Source organism: Scyliorhinus torazame, chromosome 2 (genome assembly GCF_047496885.1).
Source record: "Scyliorhinus torazame isolate Kashiwa2021f chromosome 2, sScyTor2.1, whole genome shotgun sequence".
In the NCBI taxonomy this organism is placed as follows: domain Eukaryota; kingdom Metazoa; phylum Chordata; class Chondrichthyes; order Carcharhiniformes; family Scyliorhinidae; genus Scyliorhinus; species Scyliorhinus torazame.
The window spans coordinates 378,552,578-378,561,546 of NC_092708.1; the positions used below are offsets into that span (position 1 = coordinate 378,552,578).

General features: G+C 51.8%; 1 non-coding gene across 1 annotated transcript; it reads left to right on the forward strand.

Moving 5' to 3' along the window:
- Nucleotides 1-6,271: 6,271 nt before the first annotated feature.
- LOC140408040 (U2 spliceosomal RNA) lies at nucleotides 6,272-6,457 on the forward strand. Its single transcript, XR_011939986.1, has one exon. It is a non-coding gene; the product is annotated as a U2 spliceosomal RNA (small nuclear RNA).
- Nucleotides 6,458-8,969: the final 2,512 nt, after the last annotated feature.

An 8,969-nucleotide genomic window follows, 5' to 3' on the forward strand; every position in this document is an offset into this window, starting at 1 on the left:
CCCCCTCCCAGAACCCAAACATCTTACCCCCCCCCTCCCTCCCTCCCTCCCTTCCCCGCCCCCCCCCCCCCCGGGTTGCTGCTGCTGGTCATCTATCTTCCCTCTAACGTTCTGCTTGGTAGTCGAGGAACGGTTGCCACCGTCTGGTGAACCCTTGAGCCGATCCTCTCAGCGCAAACTTAATCTGCTCCAGTTTTATAAACCCCGCCATATCGTTTATCCAGGTCTCCAGGCCGGGGGGTTTCACTTCCTTCCACATGAGTAAAATCCTACGCCGGGCTACTAGGGACGCAAAGGCCACAACATCGGCCTCTTTCGCCTCCTGCACTCCCGGCTCATCCGCTACTCCAAATAGAGCTAACCCCCAGCCTGGCTACCTTCAGCACCTTCGAGATCACTCCCGTCACTCCCCTCCAATACCCCTCCAGTGCCGGACACGACCAAAACATATGTGTGTGGTTTGCCGGGCTTCCGCCGCACCTCCCGCACCTGTCCTCCACTCCGAAGAACCTGCTCAACCTTGCTCCCGTTATGTGTGCTCTATGCAGCACCTTAAATTGGATCAGGCTAAGCCTGGCACACGAGGAAGAGGAATTTACCCTGCTTAGGGCATCAGCCCACAAACCCTCCTCAATCTCCTCCCCGAGCTCTTCTTCCCATTTTCCCTTCAGTTCGTCCATCAGCTCCTCCCCCTCTTCTCTCATCTCCCGGTACATCTCGGACACTTTGCCCTCCCCGACCCACACCCCCGAAAGCACCCTGTCCTGGATCCCCTGTGTCGGGAGCAGCGGAAATTCCCTCACCAGTTGTCTCGTGAACGCTCTCACCTGCATATACCTAAAGGTATTTCCAAGGGGCAGCTCATACTTTTCCTCAAGTATTCCCAAACTCGCAAACGTCCCATCTATAAATAAGTCTCCCACTCTCCTGATTCCTGCCCGGTACCAGCTCTGGAATCCTCCGTCCAGCCTCCCTGGGGCAAACCTATGGTTGTTCCTGATCGGGGACTACACCGAGGCTCCCAGCACACCCCTCTGTCGCCTCCATTGCCCCCAGATACTTAATGTTGCCGCCACCACTGGGTTCATGGTAAACTTTTTTGGGGAGAGCGATAATGGCGCCGTCACCAGTGCCTTCAAGCTCGTCCCTTTGTAGGACTTCATCTCCAACCTTTTCCACACCGCTCCCTCTCCCTCTATCATCCACTTACAAATCATCGCCACGTTGGCGGCCCAATAGTAGTCGCCCAAATTCGGCAACGCCAGTCCCCCTCTGTCTCTACTACGTTGTAGGAACCCCCTCCTTACCCTCGGGGCCTTCCCTGCCCACACGAAGTTCGTGATGCTCCTATCTATTTTTCTAAAGAAGGCCTTAGTGATCAGTATAGGGAGACATTGGAACACAAATAGGAACCTCGGGAGGACCATCATCTTAATTGCCTGCACTCTGCCCGCCAGTGACAGCGGCTGCATGTCCCACCTTTTGAAATCCTCTTCCATTTGTTCCACCAGCCGTGTCAGATTGAGTCTGTGTAAGGTTCCCCAGCTCCTGGCTATCTGAATCCCCAGGTATCGGAAGTTTCTTTCCACTCTCCTTAGTGGTAGGCCATCTATCCCTCTACTCTGATCCCCAGGGTGTATCACAAAAAACTCACTCTTTCCTATGTTAAGCCTATATCCCGAGAAATCTCCAAACTCCCTCAATATCTGCATGGCCTCTGTCATCCCCCCCACTGGATCCGTCACATACTGCAGTAGGTCATCCGCATAGAGTGACACTCGGTGTTCCTCTCCCCCTCTAACCACCCCTCTCCATTTTCTGGAGTCTCTCAGCGCTATGGCCAGTGGTTCAATTGCCAGCGCGAACAGTAATGGGGACAGCGGGCATCCCTGTCTTGTTCCCCTGTGCAGTCGAAAATACTCCGACCTTTGCCGATTTGTGACCACACTTGCCGTTGGGGCCCCTTAGAGGAGTTTAACCCAGCTGACAAACCCCTCCCCGAACCCGAACCTCCTCAGCACCTCCCATAGATACTCCCACGCCACCCTATCAAATGCCTTCTCTGCATCCATTGCCGCCACTATCTCTGCCTCCCCCTCTGCTGGGGGCATCATTATCACCCCTATTAGCCGTCGCACGTTGACATTCAATTGTCTCCCCTTTACGAACCCTGTCTGGTCTTCGTGTACCACCCCCGGGACACAATCCTTCATCCTCGTCGCCAGCACATTTGCCAGCAACTTGGCGTCCACATTTAGAAATGAGATAGGCCTATCGGACCCGCACTGCAGCGGATCTTTATCTCGCTTCAAGATTCGAGATATCGTCGCCTCCGACATTGTTGGGGGTAGGGTCCCCCCTTCTCTGGCCTCGTTAAAGGTTCTTACCAGCAGCGGGGCCAACAGGTCCGCATATTTTCTATAGAATTCCACCGGGAACACATCTGGTCCCGGGGCCTTCCCTGCCTGCATGTTCCCCAGCCCTTTGATCACCTCGTCCACCCCAATTGGCGCCCCCAGGCCTGCCACCTCCTGCTCCTCCACCTTCGGGAACCTTAGTTGGTCCAGAAACTGCTGCATCCCTTCTTTTCCCTCCAGGGTTGGGACCTATATAGCCTCTCGTAAAAGGTCTTAAACACCTCGTTTATCTTCCCTGCTCTCCGCACAGTGGCTCCCGTTTCATCCCTAACTCCCCCTATCTCCTTCGCTGCTGTCCTCTTTCGCAGCTGGTGGGCCAACAGGCGACTCACCTTTTCCCCATATTCATATCTCATCCCCTGTGCCTTCCTCCACTGTGCCTCTGCCCTCCCTGTGGTGAGCAGATCGAACTCCGTCTGGAGTCGTCGCCTCTCCCTGTATAGTCATTCATCCGGGGCCTCCGCATATTTTTTATCTACCCTCAAAATCTCTCCCAGTAGTCTTTCCCTTTCTTTGGCCTCCGTTTTCCCCTTGTGAGCCCTGATGGAGATCAACTCTCCCCTGACCACCGCTTTTAGTGCTTCCCATACTACTCCTACTTGGACCTCCCCGTCGTCATTGGCCTCCAGGTATCTTTCGATACATCCCCGCACCCTTCCGCAGACTCCCTCATCCGCCAATAATCCCATATCCAGTCGCCAGAGTGGACGCTGCTCCCTCTCCTCTCCTAGTTCCAGGTCCACCCAGTGTGGGGAATGATCTGAAACAGCTATGGCTGAGTACTCAGTTCCTTCCACCCTCGATATCAGTGACCTACCCAAAACAAAGAAATCTATCCGGGAGTATACATTATGGACATGGGAGTAAAAGGAGAACTCTTTGGCCAGTGGCCTAGCAAATCTCCACGGATCCACTCCCCCCATTTGGTCCATAAACCCCTTAAGCACCTTGGCCACTGCCGGCCTTCTTCCGGTCGTGGATCTAGATTGATCTAACCCTGGGTCCAGCACGGTGTTGAAGTCCCCCCCCCATTATCAGGTTTCCTACCTCCAGGTCCGGGATACATCCCAGCATCCGCTTCATAAATCCCACATCATCCCAATTCGGGACAGAGACATTAACCAACACGACCTCCATTGCCTGCAGTCTGCCGCTCACCATCACATATCTGCTACCGCTGTCCGCTACAATGTTCCTAGCCTCGAATGACACCCGTTTCCCCACCAATATGGCCACCCCCCTTGTTCTTTGCGTCCAGCCCCGAGTGGAACGCCTGTCCCACCCATCCTTTCCTTAACCTAACCTGGTCCGCCACCTTCAGGTGCGTCTCCTGAAGCATGGCCACGTCTGCCTTCAGTTCTTTTAAGTGCGCGAACACTCGGGCCCTCTTAATCGGCCCATTTAGGCCTCTCACATTCCACGTGATCAGCCGGACCCGTGCCCGCCCCCCTCCCCTGTCGACTAGCCATCACCCTCTCTGGGCCAGTCCCACGTCCCGGTTCCGCGCACCCACCCGTCCCCCAGGCGGCGCATACCTGCCCCGACCACCTTCTCTTTTACCAGTTCCTTCTCGATCTCCGCAGCAGCAACCCAGTTATTCCCCCCCCCGCTAGACCCCCATCTAGCAAGGTTACTCCCCCCATATTGCTTCCGAAAGTCAGCTGACTTCAACTGACCCCGGCTTCTCCCGCTCTCTCCTTGACCCCCCCCCGTGTGAGGAACTCCCATCCAATTGCGCCTATCTTCCCACCATCATCTTTCTGACGCGGGAACAAGGAAAAGAAACCTTGTGTTCTCTAGAGCCGTCCCGCCCCTCGTGGCGCAGCTCCCTCTGCCGCCCCACTCCCATTCCCCATCCCCCGCCTGAGTCTCTTCTTTACCCGCACCGGCGCCCACATTTCTCAATGTCCCCCCCTCCCCAATTTACATTTCTATATACATCAGCACTGACGATTCCCCTCCAAGATCAGTCCCTCAGTTCTGATCCAGTTTCTCGTTTTTAATGAAGGTCCATGCTTCTTCCGCCGGTTCGAAGTAGTAATGCCTCTCCTGGTGCATGACCCACAGTCGCGCCAGCTGCAACATCCCAAACTTCACTTTCTTCTTGTGCAGCACCTCCTTGGCTCGATTGAAGCTCGCCCTCCTTCTCGCCACCTCCTCACTCCAATCCTGATACACTCGTAGCACCGCATTCTCCCATCTACTACTCCGTACCTTCATGGCCCATCTCAGAACCGCCTCTCTATCATTGAAGCAGTGAAATCGCATGATCATCGCCCCAGATGGTTCTGCTGCCTTTGGTCTCCTCGCAGGGACCCGATGGGCCCCTTCCACTTCCAAGGGGCCCGAGGGGGCCTCAGCTCCCATTAGCGAGCGTAGCATCGTACTCACGTAAGCCCCGCCGTCAGCTCCTTCCACTCCCTCGGGGAGACCCAGGATCCGGAGGTTCTTTCTCCGTGATCTGTTTTCTAGGACTTCAATCCTTTCGATGCACTTCTTATGGAGCGCCTCGTGCGTCTGCATTTTGACTGCCCGGCCCAGGATCTCGTCCTCGTTGTCAGTCACCTTCTGCTCCACCACACGGAGCTCTATCTCCTGGGTCTTTTGTGTCTCCTTAAGCCCCTCAATTGCTTGTAGCATCGAGGCCAGCACCTCCTTTTTTAGCAGCTCCACACACCGTCTTAAAAATTCATCCTGGTCCGGTCCCCAGGTCACCTCCGCCGCCATCTTGCTCCTTTCTTCCTTCTGCCACTGCCCTCGAGGATTCTTCGAGATCTGGCCACCACCGCCGATATTTTTCTTTTTCGCTGGGGGGGGGGGGGGGACTCCCTGTTGTCTCACCCCACACCGGGTTTTGTCCCGAAAAAATTCCTCGTTGGGGCTCTTAAAAGAGCCCAAAGGTCCGTTCGAGCTGGAGCCGCCGAAACGTGCGGCTTAGCTGGTCATCGCCGCAACCGGAAGTCAAAGTAAAACACCTTTGACCACAAGGCAATGAAGCAGTGGTCAGCACGTAATGTCCTCGAGGCCCTCAGGGAAAAGGAGACCGTGGAGGACGTTGGATGGTTCCCTGAGCAGACTGCCAGAGTCATCTGGCAGAACGCCTCATCACCAGAACTTTCAAACAAGCACCAAGACCTAGCTTGGCTGGTGGTGAGAAGGGCCCTCCCTGTCAGATTCTTCATGCACACCCGAAGGCTCTGCGCCAATGCACCCTGCTCTCGGAGTGGCTGTGGGGGAAATGAGACGGTCACACACCTTGTGGAATGTAATGTGCCTTTGCAAAGAAGGTCTGGAGAGAGGTGCAGTGGTATTTGTCAAGGTTTATCCCGAACAGCTCTGTGACACAGGACTCTGTGCTCTACGGACTGTTTCCAGGGACACACACCGAGACAAATATCAACTGCTGCTGGAAGGTCATCAACTCGGTGAAAGACGCTCTTTGGTCTGCCCGAAACCTGCTGATCTTCCAGTGCAAAGAATTGTCCTCGACCGAGTGTTGCAGACTGGCACATTCCAAGGTCCAGGACTACGTGCTGAGGGACGCACTCAAGCTTGGGGCAGCAGCCGCCAAGGCGCAATGGGGAAAGACCACTGTGTAAGGTCTTTCCAGCAAATGTACACCGAGGGGCGGGTAACAGTGTAAAGCCCCTCGGTCTGGGCCACCAACACTCCAATGTATAAAACAAACATGACAATGTAAATATTTAAGAGGAATTGTAATGTAAAGAGTGATATGTGTATGATAATATCAAAATTGAATGGAAGTCAAAGCAATGTGTAACTCTGACGGAAATGTACAGTCAAGACAATTCGAAATGTTCTGTAATGCTTATGATAAATTTTATGAATAAAGTATATTTTTTTTAATTAAAAAATGTTTTTTTAAATCTGTTCTTATCAGTTTAATATCTGATACGTCCCTTATCTGGGGAGCATATATTAAATTGATTTTTGGAGCAGGGAGATGGAATAGGGGCTTGCTCCGTCCACTCCACGCATCGACTCCGTATTGCAGTATCTCCGAGAACGGTGCACAAACCCCGTTATGGGGAATTTCAAAGTACAAAAACACTTCAAGCATGCACAGGCACAGCTACACTTTATCCCCTTTCTTACAATTACCGACTACACACAAAAATTCATGCCCATTATACACATCCCACACACGATTCCAGTATCTCCACCAACCCTATTCCATCTCCCTGCTCCAAAAAACCCTCCTCTATGGGGAATTTCAAAGTACAAAAACACTTCAAGCATGCACATGCAATTCTCTACTTTATGCCTTTTCTTACAATTCTCTACTCAATCACACTAAAATTCATGCCCATTCTCCATATGCCACACACTATTCCAGTATCTCCGCGAACCTTGCACCCCCCCCACATGGGGAATTTCAAAGTCTAAAAATAGCTTGAGCACAGTTACACTTCTCCACTTTATACTCTTTTCTGATCATCCTCCAGTCAATCACAACAAAATTAATGCTCATTTTCCACATCCCACACACTAAACGCACCACACTCCCTCACCGCTTTGCTTTGCACAACACCTTAACTACCCCTCACGCTGCCTTGCCAAAGCGCTCTTGTATCTAAATCAATTCAGATACTTCGACCAGCTCCTTCATTAAACTTTACCCAGTATGAGTATTACAAAGTACAGAGACAGATATAATGAAACACACTTTATTAAATGTAGTTAATCCATAAATTACCCACTCTATATACAAGAAACACCCAGGAATCGTCTATCCTACCCGCAAAGGTGGTTTGATAACCTGTAGATCTGCTCCCTGAGTCCCTCTGCTTCCTCTTTGCAAAGGTGATTCTCGCTGAATGTTGGTCTGGTCAAGGTCACCTCACACACCCAGCTTCCAGCCTTTTGCTTCGAGTCTTTCCTCGTGCGATGTCTGGCTGGAAATGCCTATTTTTATCCTTTCTCCACCTGCCCCTGGCCTTCGGCCAATGGAGTCTCAGAAGGCAGGACCCCATTGCCCAATGGTCTGGTTGATGACCTGTTGACAGGGCACCTGAGGCCGCCCTGGGAGGAGCGATGGATTATCAGCAACTGTGGACAATAGGACAATGCATCTCAAGTAGGTGCGATGGATCACCTGAAGGGTTTTCAGCTGCTGCTCCAGACATGCCCCCCTCCCCCCGCAGCCAGTCTGAGTTTCGTATATTCGGATTCTGCAGGCTTCTGCAGACGTGGTTTTTAAAGTGGCCAATTCTTTAATTTAAGATATCCAATTTAATCAACCTTAAAACTAAGCCCTGATTATATTATTACAGTGCGCAGCATAACCAAACACACCTCCCTCCCACCTGGCCCACCTATTCACTCTTACAAATTCTTCCATCGCCCACCACATACAAAAGTCTGACAACACCCACTAACACGTTAAAAAACACCTTCTTCCCCCTCCCCCCACTCTTATCACACTCCTAAACCACCCTCAAATGTCCCTAACCGGAAATCATTGCTTCACCATTGCTTAATCAACATATTCACAATATCACACATAACGACAGTCTCAGACTAGCGTTACAGACTCTCAGCGGTTGTAGCTAGGCCTAAACAACAAAACAAAGTGAAGCCGCGCAGTATCTCCAGCAGCAGCAGCAGCACATCCCTCCCCGATGAACTCAAAGAACGAACAAACAACAAAGAAAATTACAGCACAGGAACAGGCCCTTCGGCCCTCCCAGCCTGCGCCAATCCAGATCCTTTATCTAAACCTGTCTTCTATTTTCCAAGGATCTACTTCCCTCTGTTCCCCGCCCGTTCATCTATCTGTCTAGATGCATCTTAAATGATGCTATCGTGCCCGCCTCTACCACCTCCGCTGGCAAAGCGTTCCAGGCACCCACCACCCTCTGCATAGAAAACTTTCCACGCACATCTCCCTTAAACTTTCCCCCTCTCCCCTTGAAATCGTGACCCCTTGTAATTGATATCCCCACTCTTGGAAAAAGCTTGTTGCTATCCACCCTGTCCATACCTCTCATAATTTTGTAGACCTCAATCAGGTTCCCCCTCAACCTCCGTCTTTCCAACGAAAACAATCCTAATCTACTCAACCTTTCTTCAGAGCTAGCACCCTCCATACCAGGCAACATCCTAGTGAACCTCCTCTGCACCCTCTCTAAAGCACCCACATCCTTCTGGTAATGTGGCGACCAGAACTGCACGCACTATTCCAAATGTGGCCTAACCAAAGTCCTATACAACTGTAACATGACCTGCCGACTCTTGTACTCAATACCCCGTCCGATGAAGGCAAGCGTGCTGTATGCCTTCTTGACCACTCTATCGACCTGCGTTGCTCTTGAATTAGATCTTCCAAAATGCATCACCTCACATTTGCCTGGATTGTACTCCATCTGCGATTTCTCTGCCCAACTCTCCAATCTATCTATATTTTGCTGTATTCTCTGACAGTCCTCCTCACTATCTGCAACTCCACCAATCTTAGTATCATCTGCAAACTTGCTAATCAGACCACCTATACCTTCGTCCAGATCATTTATGTATATCACAAACAACAGT